The sequence below is a fragment of the Agelaius phoeniceus genome, chromosome 12 (genome assembly GCF_051311805.1).
Source record: "Agelaius phoeniceus isolate bAgePho1 chromosome 12, bAgePho1.hap1, whole genome shotgun sequence".
Lineage (NCBI taxonomy): Eukaryota > Metazoa > Chordata > Aves > Passeriformes > Icteridae > Agelaius > Agelaius phoeniceus.
Genome location: NC_135276.1, coordinates 12,478,519 through 12,496,978, shown reverse-complemented (window position 1 = coordinate 12,496,978; position 18,460 = coordinate 12,478,519).

Sequence of the window (18,460 nt, the reverse complement as noted above, 5' to 3'; positions counted from 1 at the left end):
TCAAAACCCCAACCTCCTCAAAAGCCTGTTGGAGGGAGTTGAAAGAAAACTCAAAATAACAGTAAAGCAAGGAAGTTGAGTAAGAGATTTTTCTTCACTCATTCAATTTAATATGCAGTCAAAACTGAGCCAATGTAGTGATTTTCTTATTTATAAGCATATAAAATTAAGAGTTACTGGCTCTCTTACTTATGAAGATTAATATCAGATGTAAACCCTAGTGTATTCTCTGTCACAGTTTCTCTTGATAGTTGCATTTCAGCCTTTTCTAAGTCCATGTATTGTGAGTAGATCAAGAGCCACTTAGTATTATAATTTCAGTCCAAAACCAAACAGAGAGATTGAATAGTGGTTCTCCAAGGAAAACCTAGGTGGCACAGTACCAGAGACGATTTACCTGGCATCACCTTTCCTCTGGCACTAACCAGAGATGAGAGCTTGTCCTTGGGAAACAATTTAATGGAAGAGCTCTATCAGACCAGAGGGCAATCTCTGTTCTGCCAAGGGTTTAAGAAGGGTTGGTATTTTGTAAGACAGATATATGGTCTTGGTAGTCATATGTAACTCTGAAATGGGTGATCAGCACTTAATCTCCTGTGTGATGAAAACACTGATTTGAATAAAGAAAAAAAAAACAAACAACAAACCCCACACAGCTTAGGGGATATGGAGTTTCAAACCTGACACTAATCCAAGTGTTTTAGTTTACAAGTCCAAACCAAAACATCTCTGAAATGTCTGGTGGTAGAAGTGTTTAAAGGTGACTGGAAGTCACACACACCATTATCCATTAGGCTGGAGACTCCACAATGGGAATAATGAGGACTGCCTACTCTTCTATGGAAACTTTCATCAATAGATTAAAGATAAAAAAGGGGAAACTTCCATAAGGGGAGTTATGAGAGAGAAGGGGTCAGACAGACTTCTCAGCAGGGCTGGTTGTGACAGGACAAGGGACAAAAGTTTTAAACTTAGAGGGTTTTTTTCAGATTGGATATATGGAAGAATATTTTTACAGTAAGAGTAATGCAAACACTGGCTAGCTTGCCCAGATGGTGTATTGCCCATCCCTGGGAGCACTCAGGGCCAGCGTGGACAGGGCTCTGAGCAACCTGGTCCAGATGTCCCTGCTCATTGCAAGGGGACTGGACTATCCAACATTTAAAGGCCCCTTCCAAACCAAAACTTTGTGTGATCTGAAAATGAGGGGAAGGAACCCAAGCAGAAGCTCAGGCTCCAGGCCATTCCCTCTGCACATGTGTGCAGTGCTGCTGCTGCGTGGCTCTTGAGCAAATAATCCTGAGTCCACAGAAGAGCTTGTCTGTGATAATGCCCAACTTGGTGTGTAGGAAAGCAGAGAGAAGATGAGGTAGTGATAGAAGAGTAGAAACTGCAGCTCCTCACAGACTTCTTGGTGCCAAATTTTCATTTTTACGTGCAACACTCATGGAAATTGGTTTGTACTAGGAAGTAGATGCATTTATGGGGCCTGAGTTGAGCTGCAGTGAGGAGCAGTTACAGGAGGAGCCCCAAAGGCATTGCCAGACTTTCCTGGGAGCATCCAGGCTTTCTTGGAAATAGAGGAAGTTCCTAATAGTCCTTAAGTACTGGTTGGACACGTTGCATGGGACAGATTCTCCTCAGTGCAGTGTAATCTTGCACCAGGGAGCGAGGTGGGGACTTAGGGATGTGAGATGGAGGTTTTGGAGTACTGAAGAAGGCTGAAAAACCTGAGGTCAGAAGGCAACTTTTGCCAGGGAAAGTGGCTCACAACTGCTCCATCTCTGAGCTTTGGCGGGATGCCACAGTCTAAGCCTAAATAATTTGTGATGGGATGACAAAAGCTCCTTTGGCTTTCACGTTACACTGCACCTTTTGAATTTTTTAAGGATTGAGTCCTAGCTGCTTTATATGTGGATGGTTTTACATTTAATGAGGTGTTGCTAATTTTCAGTTTAGTTTATTTATTCTTTCTTATGAAGAGCAGAAGCAGCTGCTAATTCCCCTTGAGACTGCTCATGTAGAGTACCTGCACCCACCTACGTGTCCTCATAAATTGTTTCCTGAACTAAAATGAGCTCTCAGTATTCATTTACTTGCTTTTGGCAGATTTAAGTGGGAATATAAATCTGCATCCGCTTTTTGATTCACAAATGCATTTTATTCCATAAAGAATTAATGTGGCCACGTATGAAAACTGCACCTCTGTTTCTGCTAACTTATGGTCTTTCCTTTCTGTCGAGCTCCTTCTCTCCCCTGCCCCCATTTGCCTCCTCCCATATTGCTAAATAACTGTAGTTTTAGTGTTGCCAGAACAGAATATTCACTAGCAATTCTCAATTCTGACATCCTAAAGCCCTAGAGTCATATTTCAGGCCTGGATGGCACTTAAAGGCCCATAATCTTTTGCTGAATGGGTTTTGCAATACTCAAGCTGAGGCAAATTATTCAGTTTAAGGACCTGAGCTGCTCCGGGAATTCAGGGCTCGAATGTGGCACACGCTGTTGTTTTTAATTATTTATTTATTTAGAAAATGTTTGAGCAGGAAAACCTGCAGGGATGGAACATTTCACATATCGTTAGTTCCTGGCACCACGGCCTTGGAAAAGAAAACACAGCCATTACACCATCCTTGGCATTTGAACTCCACAAAATTCACATGAGTGGGGAACCCTGGAAAAGCCAGGGAGAATGGGAGAGGGCTGGGGGCAGAGGGGGACCTTTGAGGGGGTCAGTCTCTTTCCAGTCAAGGAGAATGAGATTTAGTAACAAAAGATAAAATCCAGAGATTGTCCCTATAATGATGATTTGATTTGTTTGATTGAAAGAGTTATGACTGTTGGTGGCCTGGTGAATCTTGGCATTTTTTTCTGCATAATTTAGGAAAGGCTCTTTCAGGACCTTTGTCAGAAGAGCAGTACCAGCATGAATTCAAAAGCCCTTTCTGCACCAAAAAAGGTTCATGATGAAGGCTCAAACTTCTATGTTCCCTGGAAAAATTTTCCAGGCTATTGCAAGGATAAATCAAATAATTTTATGCTATGGCTAATAAAAGATTCCCACTGGTGCTCCAGTAAGTTTAAGGATTGCCCTTGTGAGCTGGTCTGTGATGTAACATAGTGTATGAATACTTTTGGTAACCTTATTGCCTCATAGATAACATATAAAATAAGTCTGACTATAGCAGGACAGAAGACTTCTTTAAACCTTAGTTTAGAGGAAAAAAAAGGGAGGTATGTTTTGTATAATTAATACTATAAATATGTTAAAATTTTAGTTCTTCAGTTCACAGAACTTTGTTTCTGCATGTATTTTTACACTGATGGAGGCAGTAATTATTTTATGACCTTATCCTCCCTCCCTGCAAAGTTCACAGATCATTACCCCAGGGCTAATTTGTTGATTACTCCAGGGTTCTGCCCTTATTGCAACATGAGTAGTAGTTGTGGCATCAAGCTGTTTTGCAGCAGCCCAGAATCTGGTGCAAATTTCAAACCTCTTAGTCATGAAAACTTTGTAGCTCAGTAATGCTATTCATTCACATTACATACATCTATTTCATATATGTAGCTGTTTCTTCTGTTCCAGGATTTACCTAAAATTATGGGAGAAATCCTGCTTTGTAGGTTTGTTGCCCCTTTGTGGTGCCACACTACAGGGTTCTCAGTGTTGCTGCTGGCGGGGATGGTGTCCCTCAGCCTCCTCAGGGACCGAGGCTGGCGCTGCTGCTGGCACTGCCAGGGCAGTTTAACTTCAGCAACCTGCAGGACCAGGGCTGCCAACAGTTTAAAGGCACAGCTCTCAGTGAACATGAAGTATTTAAACTCAGATGGTTTTCTACCCCCTGGTAAGAAAGAGTTGGCAGCTTTCACCTTGGAGCTCTGATAATTTGTTAAATTTTTCATTTTTTTTTCTTCGTTCTTCCCACCAAAGTTTGTGCAAGCTAAGTGAGCAGTGCCTGAGGTGCCTTCTTTGTGGAGCTGCTCAGTCACTTCTTTCCAGATGATAGGGCTTCTGTAAAGGGGAATTTTATCACTTCTTAGTTGGTGTTTTTTTTGGTGTGGTAAATCTCTATAAATAGCTTTTTGTTTGTCTGGAGCAGTTTAGATGGGATAACTGCAATTAAGACGCTGCTGTCAGAAGACTACTTTAAGTTGACTTTGCTTATTTCTTTTAAAAGTCTGTGGTTTTTTGCAATTCCTTTTGCCTCAGTTCTTATTGGAATTCAATATTTAACAAAGGAGCTAATGGTACCAACTGAGCTCATGTTTTGCATAAAGGTCCTACATGGGTTTGAGCACGCAGCACTGCTGAGGCCTCAGCCAAAACCCACAACCCTCAAAACCACTGGGCTTGTGATTCAGGCCACCTCAGTGTGTCAGAGATTTTCCAGCTTCCCTCCATACAGCCCTGGCTGGAAGGACAAGCCCCCGCTCGGAGCTGCTCTCCCCAAGCCCCCGCTCGGAGCTGCTCTCCCCAAGCCCCCGCTCGGAGCTGCTCTCCCCAAGCCCCCGCTCGGAGCTGCTCTCCCCAAGCCCCCGCTCGGAGCTGCTCTCCCCAAGCCCCCGCTCGGAGCTGCTCTCCCCAAGCCCCCGCTCGGAGCTGCTCTCCCCAAGCCCCCGCTCGGAGCTGCTCTCCCCAAGCCCCCGCTCGGAGCTGCTCTCCACGAGCACTCCCAGCCCATCTGGGCTGCTCTCCTGTCACGGGCACCAGCTCCCAGCCCAGCCTGCTCTGGGCACAGGGAAACAGCCAAAGGCAGGCTGGGAACAGGCCAACACCTTAAAACAATCACACCATCCTTCACTGGAGCCCATGGGGCTGCCAGGGATTTGGGAGAGTGCTGCAGTCCTGGCCCTGTTTAATTGGTGTCCGTGCACAGGCAGCAGTGTGGTTGTGGCAGGCATGTTCTCAGGTTGTAGGACTGAGGAGTTACTGAGGATCCTGACTAACTGGAACCATGAATTTTATTGAGTTGGCTGTATTAAAGCATAGCTTTTTGCCAAGCACTTCACTTTAGTCAGCTGGAATTCACTGTTGATACATTAGAGAATCTTACTGAGCTCCTCTGTACCTGGATTAGGCAGTGCTGGTGATACCAGTTAAGACACACATATGTGGCTTGTGTTTACATTAAAAAATTGTGAGTGTATTATTGGATATATTATTTTTGGCATTTCAGCATGGATCATTGCCTCCAGAAACATTTTGTAAGTTTTATATGCTTTTGCACTGTTAAACTGTATTATGTTTCCTGTATTTGCGTTGGCCTAAATCATTTGAATTTAGCTAAAACCCTGGATTTTGTTCAGCTTGCTGGTGGAAATTTATTTTTATTGTATATCTAGATACATGAAAAGTCTTGAAAAACTGGGTGTGGAAAATCAGCTGCTTGTTTGCTTGCTGTATCCCAGGAAGAACACAGCGTTACAGGACTTTGTAATAGCTTAGTCCCAAAGTCACAACTGTGCTCTAGGCAATAGCTACAAGAGTTGTAAGGAAGAATTTCTGCTTGACTTGGGCTTGAAGTTTCTGAGAACACCTAAACCATTTGCTACTTTGTGTGTCGAGTCCCAAAGCAGGGTGAACTCTGTGGGTCATGGCTGTAAAGGCTCATTGCTGTGTTCTGGTGGGGTCTGTGGCTGTAAATGAGCTCAGAAAGGACTGAAGACATTTTTGCTGCTGTGGGTGTTTCAGGGTTCCCATTCATGGACCTGCTGTGTGCTTCAGAGAAGCATTCAACCTTTACTGAAATTGACTGGGAGACTCCTGGGTTTTGGGTTGGCTCTGGGGTCTAGGCCCTCAGAGTGTTTAAGAGTCTCTGTCTTAGTGCCAGATTTGATAAAGGAAATGCTATTTAGGAAAAAAAAAAAAAAAAAGTGGAGAAAGATGTGGCTACCTAGTTATGCCAGAAATTATCTTATGTGACTTCGAAGCAAATTGTAGTTATTTTGCATCAGAGATTTTTTTCCAAGTAATTTCTTTTCTTGAAAAGGTAAAGTGTCTTCCGTCATACTTTAAGAACCTTTGTCTTCAATGTGATGGTCTATTTGTGAAGGGTTACTTCACCCAGTTATGCACTACTCATTAGATGAACTAAATATAACATTTTCAAACTTGTTTTCCAAGCAGTTGTGTCCAGGAGGGAATTCTCCTGTGTGAGGCTGGGTGTTTATTGTAGCTCTGTTTTCTCTGGAAGTTCTGAGAAGCCATTTCCTTCAGCTTTAATGCATCCTGGTTGCTTATATGAACTGTTTCCCAAGGTACAAGGCAGATTGATTAGTCAGAGAAAGATCTGACCACAGAGCAAAAAGTAATTTTCTTATCTTAGAAAGATGTCATTACTGTTCATTCCTAAAATATGTCAGCAGTATCAAAGGTACCTTTAGGAATGTTTGGAGATGGCCACAGCTGTTCTCAGAGGTCTAATGTGTCCAAACTGAGCCAGTCTGTAAATCACCAGTGTGGTGATTTGGGGATTAGGAATGGAACAGACCACAGGTAAGGTCTGTGCAATTCCAAAGTTTTTTTGCTTTAGATTGAGGCTGACTATATATCTAAGATATTTTACTCTTTTCACTTTTAGCAAACTAAAAGTATTATTAAAAGTAGCTTTATGCCCAAATCCTGGAATGATGCAGAATCTCCCTTTCTGTTGGGAAAAAAGATAAGAATTCTTCTGAATCTGTTCAAATTCATTGTTTAGTCCCTTGCATGTTCCCGTTTTTTGTGGTCTGATCACCTTTCTACAGCATCTCTCTTGATTCTCTGTGTAATAATTGACAAATGCTGATTTGTAGTATTTTATCAGCAGTTTAATTCCACCCAAGTGTTTCATATCAGAGTTCAAAGGAGTTGGCCCCATGTTGAAGTTGTCTCCTCCACTGCTAGAGCCAAGTAGGTAATATTTTGGGGGAAATGATGGGAAAAGGAAAATGCAGATTAGCATGAGACAAAACTCAGGTGGACTGTGATGTCTTGGCAAGTCAGAGAGATGTAAAGTGCTATTGAACCTGAACATCTGTTCTGAGGATCTTTTTCACACTGTGATGTGGAGATTGGACACTTTAAGTGGACACTCTGAGTCTTCTCTTTGGTGGAAGAATAATTAGTTATACAAAAGGTAGTTTCCCTTAATTATGTCTAAAATGGAAAATAGAAGGGGATCCAGACTGCATTCTGCAGTACAGATTTCATCTGCTAAGGAGAAGGGTGGCCTTTGGTTTTGTTTTGGGTTTCTGGGATTTTTTTTTTGGATAGGTGGCTCACACCTATTTATGTGTAACTTTTACTCCAAAGATCCCAGAGAGATACTTTAGCATGGCTAGAAGCTTTATTATTAAGTTTGCTTATCTGAGAGATTAGACAACAAATTAACAACAAATCTGAGAGATTATCACCAAAATACACCTGATGAGTATTGAATGTGTAATTTCCTACAAGCCAGATACTCCTGATAGGGGACAGACTGTTTGAAGTGGGCAAACAGGGGAAAAATTGTTTAAGTGGGCAAGACAAGCTGCAACTTTGCTCATCTAAGACAAGAGAAAAATGAAGAGTTTTAATAAAAGGAAGATGTTACATACATGGCACGTTCTTGTGTGTTCTCTTGCTCCATAATAATCTCTGTGATGGGTATTAAAGATAAATTAGTGTTATTAAAGTGATGGCTGTGGGTTTGCCCCAGCTGGTGATGGGTTTATTAACCTGGTGTGCATGCTCACACAGGACTAGTGAGGATGAGGATGCAGAGGGTGTTTGCCATCACAGTTTTGAAGGCTGACACATGAAGTACTTGTCCATCAAAGTTCTCTTCAGCCTTTTATTAAGAACTACCCTAACACAGAAATAGAACCTTTTAGACCATCTCCAGGCTTTGGAGTGTTTTAATAAATGCATGGCTGGGAGTTCTAGTGAGATAACAACAGCAAAGAATATTGAACATAAAAGGAAATAGAATAGTTAAGGTTTTGGGGGTTTTGTTGTTGTTTTTTTTCCCAAATAGTATTTATTCCAGTTTCTGGTTTTGGTCTTCCCATTATGTGTCATTATGAGAATGAAAACGTTGAAACCATTTTTGCCTAAATTTTTCACTTTAAAATTTAAGCATGGCAGGCATAAGTTAATAGAGTCACCTGGAATGTGAAAAAGTGTTTATTTACAGAAGATGTTAATCTGCAATTATTCAGTTTATCATAAATAAGTTTTATTTTTGTGGTTCGTCTTGTTAATCTCATTTTTAATGACAGAGTCTCTGTGTCACCTAGAATATTCTGCATTATTTGGGACATTATATTAAACTTTATTAGAAAGTTGAAAATAGTAATTTTAAATACCTTACTTATTGGAACTGAACTTAGAATGCATATCTATGGGCTATGTATGAGAAGAAGAGAATGAGACATCAAAAAAAGCATGCAAATTACTTTAGGAGCTACATCTCCTTTCAATGAATAATAATTTAAATACAAGACCTTTTTAAGGGCTTTAGAAATGAGGCCACTGAATCTGTTTTGATCTGGATTCTTTACAGTCAACAAAAGGGTTAACTGCCTGGAAGAAGGTGGGCATTGCTAAGCACATTTTGTCTATGTGATAAAGATCATATGAAAATTTACATGTTAATGGAACATTTAAGGGAAAAAAATGGCTCTTTGTCAATTGATTGTATAAATATTTTATTTAGTGTAATATTAGAGGAAGGCAAGCGTGAAGGCATTCCGTTTGAATAGTTTTTGAGAGGAAAATTAGGACATTATTGTTGAAGAAATAATATAAAATAGGGAGTTACAAGCACTTGATCTACACTGTAAAAACCTTTCATGCACTCTGGCAGAAAGAGCAGATTAAATCCATAATGAAATGGGTAACTTTAGGCCTGCATAAATTTCCAAGCAGTCTCAGTTTCCCAGGAATCTCTCTCTGCTAGATTAATGGCTAGCAGCCTGCCACATAATGAAGTGGTTTGCCTTGGCAATGTGCTCATGAATTTATTATGGTGTCCACAAGTGTGCTATATGGCCTAGACATCTTTATAAATCCTGGATTTAGAGCTGCAGCGATGAGCCATTTCGGTCCTAATGGTGAGGCTGATTTATCACCCTGGTCCTCCACTCCACTCTCCAGCCCCCTCCCTGACAGTTATAAAAGGAAAATACAGGTCATATCACTGATGGAAATGAAATGTGAAGGTAATTAGATAATGCCAAATGGATATGGGAAAAGGTGCACTGCTGAAATTTTAAATATGTTGGTAATTTTTTCCTTGGAGCAATTATATCAGGTTGATTTATTTTTACAGTTTATAATCACTTAACTACCTGTGGCTGATTTTAACCAGAGCTTGTGCCTTTGGAGACAAGAAGTAGAGCTTTTCAGTCCGTGATTGTTTATTGTAAATTCATTTATCTCAAAATACCTAATTTATTATGCAATTTACACAAGTCACAGCTCATTGCTGATGGGGAATAATGATTACCCATTTGGCTCCTTGTAAACTGTTCTCTGTGGCTTTATAAAATAATCAACAGTCAAAGCCACAAGGATTTAAAGAATTCTCTATATTGAAACTAAACCCTTTTTTTTTTTTCTCTGTAAAAGACACTGGAGAACAGTAGAATAAAAACCAAATTATCTAGAGATTTTTCAAATCCATGCACGAGTAGTCCAGAAATTACTGTATTGGATATTTCTAACTCATATTTTTATTACAGAGGGATCAGGACTTTTAATGGCAATTTGAACAAAGTTTTTTAGCAACCAAGGTAGTGGAGCTCTGAAAACAAAAGCAGTGTGATGTAATGGTGTGTTAAGGACCAAGAGAAATAGATCTGCCCTGGAATTTCAAGGGATCTAAAGGAGTTTAGGGGACAGCACTGTGATTGCATAGCAGCCCTGCTGTCCAAGGCACTGAGGCTGCAGCAAAACTCGAGCTGCTGTAAACTGGAACTCCAGCAGGTTGCTCAGTGCTGAGGAGATGACTCTGTGAACTGGCAATCAGAGATTTTTCTGAGCTGACCTGTAATGTGGGGGAGAGTGGGTGGGTATTGCAGAGTTTTGAAGTGTAATTTGACTGGGTAATAGTATTTTTTTTTCTTTTTTTTTTCTTTTCCCTTTAAGGAGGCAGGCAGTTCTAGAAGTGATATCTTATCTTGCTTTTGAAAACATGCAAGTTGTTGTGTTAATTTTTGACTTGATATAAAACTCCCTCAAGGCAGAAGCCCAGCATTTTCTGTTGGCTGGTTGTAGAACACACTCAGAGAACTCTTCCTGCATGGTCCAGGGCTCCTCAGCCTCTTCTTAGGGATCCTGACTTACTTTTAAAGAGTAACAGGATGCCTGGTGACAGCTCATCAACTGAAGGAATATTCTGGTATTCCCAGGACTGGTAAGCACTTGAATCCCAAAGGCAGGGAAAAGGAGCCAGGCTGGTTGAGTGAGATCAAGTCCAATGTTAGATTTTGGTGCTTGAAAAGCATTTTGAAGCTCTGCCTTTGCAATTCTGGAGCAGAGCTCCTGTGAGAAGTATTGCAGAGCATTTAGCATTTATGCATTTTCAGTTGCTTCCCCCACACAGCAGGTCTGCCCAGGCTGGGTTGTGTCACTCTTTTAGTGACAGGAGAGCTGCTTCAAGTCCCCAGGATCACCTGCAGTAGTGTCTGCAAGGTAGAAATGTGGCTTTGATGTTTTCATCTGAGAACACCTGAATTTAAAGGACATCATACCCAGAGACAGATGTGGAGCCACTGTTTTCAGATTGGATACACCTGTCATCCTTTTGAAATTCAGTTGTTTCTGCTCGAGTTTTCATTATCAAACTGATTTGTTTTAATGAGATAATAACTTGTGTGATAAATGAGTATCTCTTGTTGCTGGGTCTTGTGATGGAGCAGGGCTGCTGAAAGGGGAGTTAAACCACCCAATTTTCATTGAAAGATCTGTGGAAGTGGGGGGATAATATGGCTTCTTCATGAGTGATTTATCTCCAATATTTCTTTTCTATAGATGGTACTTATTTATGATAATATTGTAGCATCTATTTGTATTGAATTGCAGTTTAGTTTCCTGAAAATGCAGCAAAACTTTTGTGTTCTGGTTCTGGATTTTTTTATGTTGCCTTGTAACTTTTCAGAAAACAAAACTGTAATTGCTTCTACAACTGAAGTTAATTTTGTCCCTGGGAGAGAGTGGAAATTTACTTTCAAATGTGTTTTTAGTAAAGGTGTTTAGGTATAAAAGATGAAAATATGGGAATGTAACAGTTGCAATGGTCTGCAGCTGTGGGGACTAGAGCCCTGGATTAAACTCTTGAAGTTTAGAAGTTTAAAATAGGAGCTTTCAGTGTAGGATGAAAAACTTGAATATATAGAAATTCTTATCAAAATACCATCCCCCTGCTCCTTTTAGAAAAAGGAAAGAAAATAATAGTTCTGCAGGTTTTGTTGTGTAAATGAGTTACAAATTCTCAGCATCAAACATTCGAGACTGGGAGTAAAAATTCTGCACATTCCTGGAGAAAATTCGATAGTGATGCATATTTGATCAAATATTTGTTTTATAAGTTTCCAAATGTTTGCACATCCCTTTGAGCTGCCTGGGGCTGGCAGTGTTCCATATGCTGCTCTAGGTAAGCCACCACAATTCTCTGCTCTTTGCCCATAAATAAATTCTCACCTCTCTGGAGCAGCCAGTCCTGACCCTTTTTGGTGCTGTTAGTTTTATGTAGAATGTGCTGGTATCTGTTATGAGCAAGTCAAATACTGGCCCCAGTTCTGTGCCCTCTATTTATATCCCATGAGAATCTGCTGAGCCAGAAGTTCTCTGCTCCTGTAGTTTATGGGCTGGATTATTGGCAATATTGCTAAGAATGCAGGATTTTGTCTTGCACATGCCTTGTTTCATGGCAAGGTTTCCAAGCAAAAAAAGGTGTGTGGAGTCCAGTGGAGAGCAACTGAAGTAGCCTGATGGCTGCTTATGTCTTCAGCAGGTGTTATTTTGGTTTTGGTTGTGTATGTGTGGCATTGTGTGGGGTTGGTTGGTTGGAGGTTTTTTGTATGCCCCCTGTAATTTCTTCTGTTCTGGTGGTTTACAGCCCTATCAAGTCATTTTACTTGATGCTTCTCAAGTAACATTTTGCATATTGGTACTAAGGCAGCTAAATAACTCTTGGAAGCATCTTCTGCTTGTATCTTAGTTTTTCAGGGACTACAGTAATAAGAAGTCTAAATTTTCATTTAACTGAAATTTAAGATTTAAAAGATATGTACTGTTCAGTTGACTAATCAAATAGTCATAAAAGCTCTTTTCTGAACTATAATTACATTTATTCAGTTCTGGGTTTGATTTATTTTTTATTTTAATTGTCAGCTCTGCTCCACCATGATGCTAATAGAAATGTTATTGCAGCCAATATGGGCTAAAATGATGTCTGATGATTATTAATGAGAGCAATAAGAAGGTATCTTCATATAAAGTCAGCATTAAAGGAGTAATTCATTTTACCTGATATAATTGGATTGTAGCATTTAAATAGCCTGGGACTTCCTCTTAATTGTGATTAGTTGTAGCTTCTTCCTTTTAGTACCATATTTAACTCTTCCTCCACTACTACTTCTGTTTCTTCTATGAAGTAATTAAACATAAATTGCTCAGTGCCTTTTAATAAATATATCCAAGGATTTAGTAGCTGTTAAATGGAATAGCTGCCTGTTAGAAGTAGTTATGCACAGTACCCATAGCTGGAGATGTGAAGCCATCACTTCACTATAATGTTTTATATGGCACATCATTATACAAATGCATCAATTGTTGCTTTAGTTGCAAGAATCACAGCAGGTGCCTTTGTCAGGAGCAATTGTAAAGCTGAATTTTATGAGAATCAAATGAAAGCAGGGTAATTATCATCTTTATTTTGCCAAGGGATAAGCAGAATTCACAAAGGCTTGTCTGGAGCTGTGGTTGCCAAATGAGCTGGTCTGAAATGTGCTGAGCCCTGACACCCTGAGTTCTCCTCCACCATGAAGGATTTGGGGTGTCTGCACAGCATGGCAAGGGAGATGAACCTTCTGCAATACTGCCCTGGTTTGCTGCCTCAGAAAAATTAACTCTGTCTCTCTGTTTGCTGCTCAGTTTCTGGTGGATAAATGATTTGAGGATTCAGCGTGTTTTAAAAAAATATTTTGCTACTGCAGACACCCAGAGAGTTGGCAGGGCGGGGGAAGCACATTTCTAGGGTTCCAAATCCACAGGTTTTAAGGATTTGAAACAAAACTTGTTTCACTCTTCTATTAATTTTACTAGGTTTTGAAGGGCTCTAATGACTTGGAATTTGAAAGGATGGTCACCTGGGAGCTGTGACATAAAACTTAGTCCATATTTATGACACTCTCCACTGTAAGAAATGAGCATCTATCAGGAGAATAGTAACACTGATACATGGGAGGGCTCTCTGAGGGTAAGTCAGAACTGTTTATCCCTTACTGAGAAATGCACATATTTCTTTCTTACAACTACCAGAGCACCTGGAGAGACTGAGTCTGGCTGCTGCTGGTAGCTCCCAGCTAATATACATTGATTTACTTTTACTCTAGAGTGTATGAGGATAGATAAGAATCTGCTGATCAGTCTTCCATGTTCTCTGCTCTGCTACCTTAAGATAGCTGAGCATTTAGAGAGTATGTAATTCCTTTCTTCTGTGACCTCTGTGCTGTTTTCCATGTTAACAAGATGTAATTTGAAAACATTTGGGTGTATTTCCATGCTTATTACTTTGAATTCTGTGCAGTATTTTGATGTATGAGACAAATAAAATGGTGAAGCCTTGAGGTCAGCAGTGGATGGAGGTGTCACACAGCTGAGGACTCTCTCCCCTGATATTTAAATGTAGTCTCCTTCTGGGGTGTCTTCTACACCGTGTTATTTTGCAGCCATGAAGTTTGGTGGTAGCTGTTTCATCCCCATGGCACAAAGGAGCTGGTTTCTCTAACATAAGAAATATAAATTCAGTTAGGAGTGAGGCTTCTCCAACTCCTTCTTGATGGCTTTGACAGATGTTCCTGATGGATGCATAAAATCTTGGTGCTCTGTGTTTATTACATCAGTTTCTGGTAAGAGTTAAGAGTGTGGAGTGTGAATCCAACATGCAATGAGTGCTCACCCTCCCCCTGCCCCTGTGCCTGGTTTTGCATTTTGATGAAAAATAATTAATGGACTTCAAAAATGCCCAGGATAAATAATGAATGAAATTAGGCTACCAGTAATCTATTCCAAAGGCTATAATGTGTTAACAGGAACTGCAGAGTTAACAAAATACTTGTGCTTTCAAGGCTGGCTTGAAAGGCTCATTAGTATTAATGACACTTTGGTATCCCATCCAGCATTTTGGATGGAGTACAAAAAGAGGGAAGGAATTGGGCTGATGGATATTTTGGTTTCCAAAATTGATGAGGAGTATTAGAGCACCAAATGAGAGCTGGAATAGCTGTTCTGCCCAGCCTTGCCAACACAACCTAATTTTGGTGTGTAAGTATCACAGCCTATGAGCATTTCAAGAGTAAAAATGGATGGTCAGGTTGAAATATATCAGATTATGTTGTGTTTTGTTTGGGTTTTAGATGCATAAATTTCCAGTAGAGATTGTTGAAGTCACTGAACTTAGTTACGCTTCTTTTAGAAGGTAAAAGTTAGGAAGTATAAATAGAGAAATGTAGATGATTAAGAACAATTGTATAACTAGTACACAGGAAAAAGTCCTTTTCTAAAAAGTTTGTCTCCTAGATGCTGTCTGTTTTTACATTCCATTTGGACATTATGACACTTAAGGCCTTGTATTTTGATCCTCAGAGCATCTGAGGATCCACTTGTAAAATTGGAGTATTTTTTCATCCTGGTATATTCTGTTTTTCACTGTGATAAAACTCATGTTTTAAAAAATGTTTCCCAGATTGGGATGTGGTTTTAGGCAGCTCGGGCAGATCTCTGTCCTTGGGAAGCCAACCAAACTTCTGCCACTGATTTAAAGGTAGGACAGCTCCAGCTCTACTCTAAGTCAATTAAGTTTACAAGCTTTTGCTGCCTCTGAAATCAAAACCTGTATTGTCTCAAATTAGGTACTTATAAGGGAAAAAAATTGTATGAAATGTTAGATCGAAGTGTTCCCTTCCAGGATACTTCTGGTATCTGTTCTGTGATTTGGCACAGTAAAAAATTAATTTTTTTGTTCTTTAATTACCTAAAGAAACACAGCTCTTTCAAAAAACCATTTTTTTTTCTCCCCAGAGGTTTGTATTTAAAAGATATTGTTATTCCACTTGTATTTCTTAACCAACTAAATAACAAGAACACTGCTACTTCTCAAGCTGTTTTAAATACACAGCACAGAATTGTCTCTCTAACCCCTAATTTGAATACCAGAATCTCTCATTTTTCTTGTGCCCCATTTGCATACTCTGCATAATAAATGTTAACATAGGTAGGACTTTACATCATCAAAGAAAACATGCTCCATGAAATATCCCATGTATAAAATATACATAATCTTCATCAGGATAGGACTGCATGTTTTCTCCCTTTCTGCCTTGCATTTTGTCAAACATACATTGTATATTAATGTAATGCTTCAAAAAACAATAGATTGTTTCTGGTTCATTTAGCCGTGCGTGCGTTATCTCCTTTTACGAAGCATATTCGCGTCTTTTAATCTGCTATTAATGTTTTCTTCAACTTTGCCCCCCTGTCTGTGTTATCCTGCCAGTAGGCGAGGGAGGTTTGTTTATCCTGCTGCAATTCTGGGGTGTTTTCATCTTTAATTGTAGGTCAGGGAGCAGGGACCTCCCCGGCACTTTTGTTTTCGGCGCTATGTAAATGCGAGCGCGCCGGCTGCACTGGTGGGACCTCCTCTCCCTGCAGGGCTCCTCATGCAGCAGATGCATTGCCAATCCTCTTATTGTCCCGATATTGATCCCACCTCCCCATAATGAACTGGAACAACAACTCTATTATTCGCAGGTACCCGATTGGCTGAGGATAATATGAAATTAGCTGGCGTGCATCGGGCCTGTCAGTATCGATTTCCCTACCCAGATTACTTGTTACAAAAGAATAGAGCTGTCTGCACCGTAATTGAACAAGTTAACTCCTTGTCTCATAAAATGTAAGCCCATATTGATTGCCTACTGTAGTATGCAGAAGGAGGAAAGTTATAATGGTATTTAATCGCCATGGTGCTGAGAGGCCTTTTTTTTGTGAACCAAGTGACAGCTGCTGAGAAAAGGCTTGAGGCTTGCTTGCAAACAGAGAAAACAGCAGGATTTCTCTGAGTGATACATAATGAAGGGCTGCAGTGAATAGAGCTCATTGCTGCTGTAGCCTGGCTGGTAGTGCTTCTGCCACTGCTAGGGCAGTAATCTTCATTTTAGATGCTTTGTGAATGAATGGCAGGACACACTTGGGTGTGTGTTGGTTGGTTTCCTTGAGCTGTGGTGTTTTCAGATCTTATTTGGGCTTAGGAATGCCCTCTTTTTGAGCATCAAGCAATGAAAATCGAGTTGTAAATGTTTTATGAGCATGGAGGGTCTGAGTTGCCCCGTCAGGCCAGCTCTGGTGGGTGTCTCCTGTCGGATGTGTCTGGCTCTGCTCTAGCACTGCTCGGTGTCTGCACTTGTAGCAGCAGCTCCCTGTGTGCAGTGACATTTCCAAAAGAACAAATTACACTGAGTCCAGCAAGTGTTGCCATTAACAGGCAGCTCACTCAGAGAGAGCAGTTTGGGAGCAAATGATGGAAGCTCTGAGTGCAGGGAGGAAGGGGTGGGTGCTCCAGTGGCTCTTTGCTATGGTGCTGTGGTTGCTACTCTGCATGGAGGCTCTGGCCACAGAGTTTCAGAGATGGGAAAGGCTTGGAGAAAACTCCTTATTCATAGGGAATGACAAATTCTTGCACTTGAAGATCTTGCTGTACCGTTGTTTGGTTTTTGTCTATCTTCAGCACTTTAGTTTCCTATTCAAACTCATCTCTTCAAGTACTGATATCTTTCTGTTCCTCTAGTTTTTCTTCTTGTTTTCCATTCCCTTGAGTTCTAAATTGTTGCTTTCTTTCTTTCACCAGGGACAAAACAAGAGGTAAATACCATACCTGAAGACATTATGCTAGTTTTTTTTTTTTTTTTTTTTTTTTTTTTTTTTTTTTTTTTTTTACTGTGATATTGTATTTATTCCTCCCTGCTTTAATTCAATGTCTTTTCCCTTCCACTCCTCTTGTGGACCCCTAAGCATTGCTGGAATTGACTTAGCTGTTACTTTTCCAATAAATTCAAGGGAAGCAGCAGTTTGTCTTCACCTGCTTTCTATTCCATCATGCTTTCCCATCAGCTAGATTGGTTAGATTTTTCAGAAGTGACACATAAGTTTCTCTTCCCTCTACTCCAGAATTTATTAGGCAGCATTTAATAGGGATACAAATGTGCAAATAAAAGCACCAGATATGCTAGGATTTATTGTATTTCATTTTTTCAGTAAGAGATATAAAATGAGATGATTCTCTTTTCTGGAAGAGCTGTGCAAAGCTACTGGAAGATTCTAAACCAAAGTAGAAGAGGTCACAGAAAGGAGCAAAATCAAAGAACAAGGGATGCAAACTTGAGGGTGAAGGAGGAGTTGCTCCAAATCACAGAATTTGAGTGTGAATAATGGAATGGGATGCATTGATATTGATCACTTGCAGGGACTCCCCACAGAGCCTTGAGGAAAAGAATCTAGTTTAAAAAAAAGGCTAGAAACAGAAAAAGCCTGGACAGTGGCTTTTCTTCAGAATGAAAAAAATCATACCATTTCTTCAGAAAGCAAAGGATACCACCAGAGCTGATAAAGTAAAGGAAAAAAAATGAATTTTTTTTGCCTGGATTAGGGCAAAAAATGGTTCACACCATGTGTGAACCCTGCCTTGCCTGCAGATTTCAGTGATTTTACCGAAAATTTGTTCATCAAAACATTTTAAGAAAATTTATGCTTTCAAATATATTAAAGAAAAATAAAGTATACTCATTTAGAATGCTTTTGTATTCATCTTTGAATGCCATAGTAGTATCTTTGCCTTGAAATTAAACTATTGAATGTGTAGCATATCCCAACCACATGGAGTCTGCATGGGTGTGGTAGCAATTGCCACTGGAGGTGGTGCCTTCCTGTAGCTCCCTGGTCCCCTGGGAGTAAAAAGCAAATGACTCCCTGGTTTTGGTATCCATGGAACCACCCACACTGAAGGACATGGGTATGGAAACTATTGCCAATATGCCATGGCTACCCCTAGCATGGCTGTAACAGGCTGTGTGGTGCCTGAGGTAATGGAAATTAAATGTGCAGGGTGAGGGAGAAGGAAGAGCAGAAAGTAAAATGTGTTACTCTTCCCCTCTGCACACCAGCTTCACCAAACAGAAGCTGTGTACTCACTCAGGGTTTATGGAAGCTTTA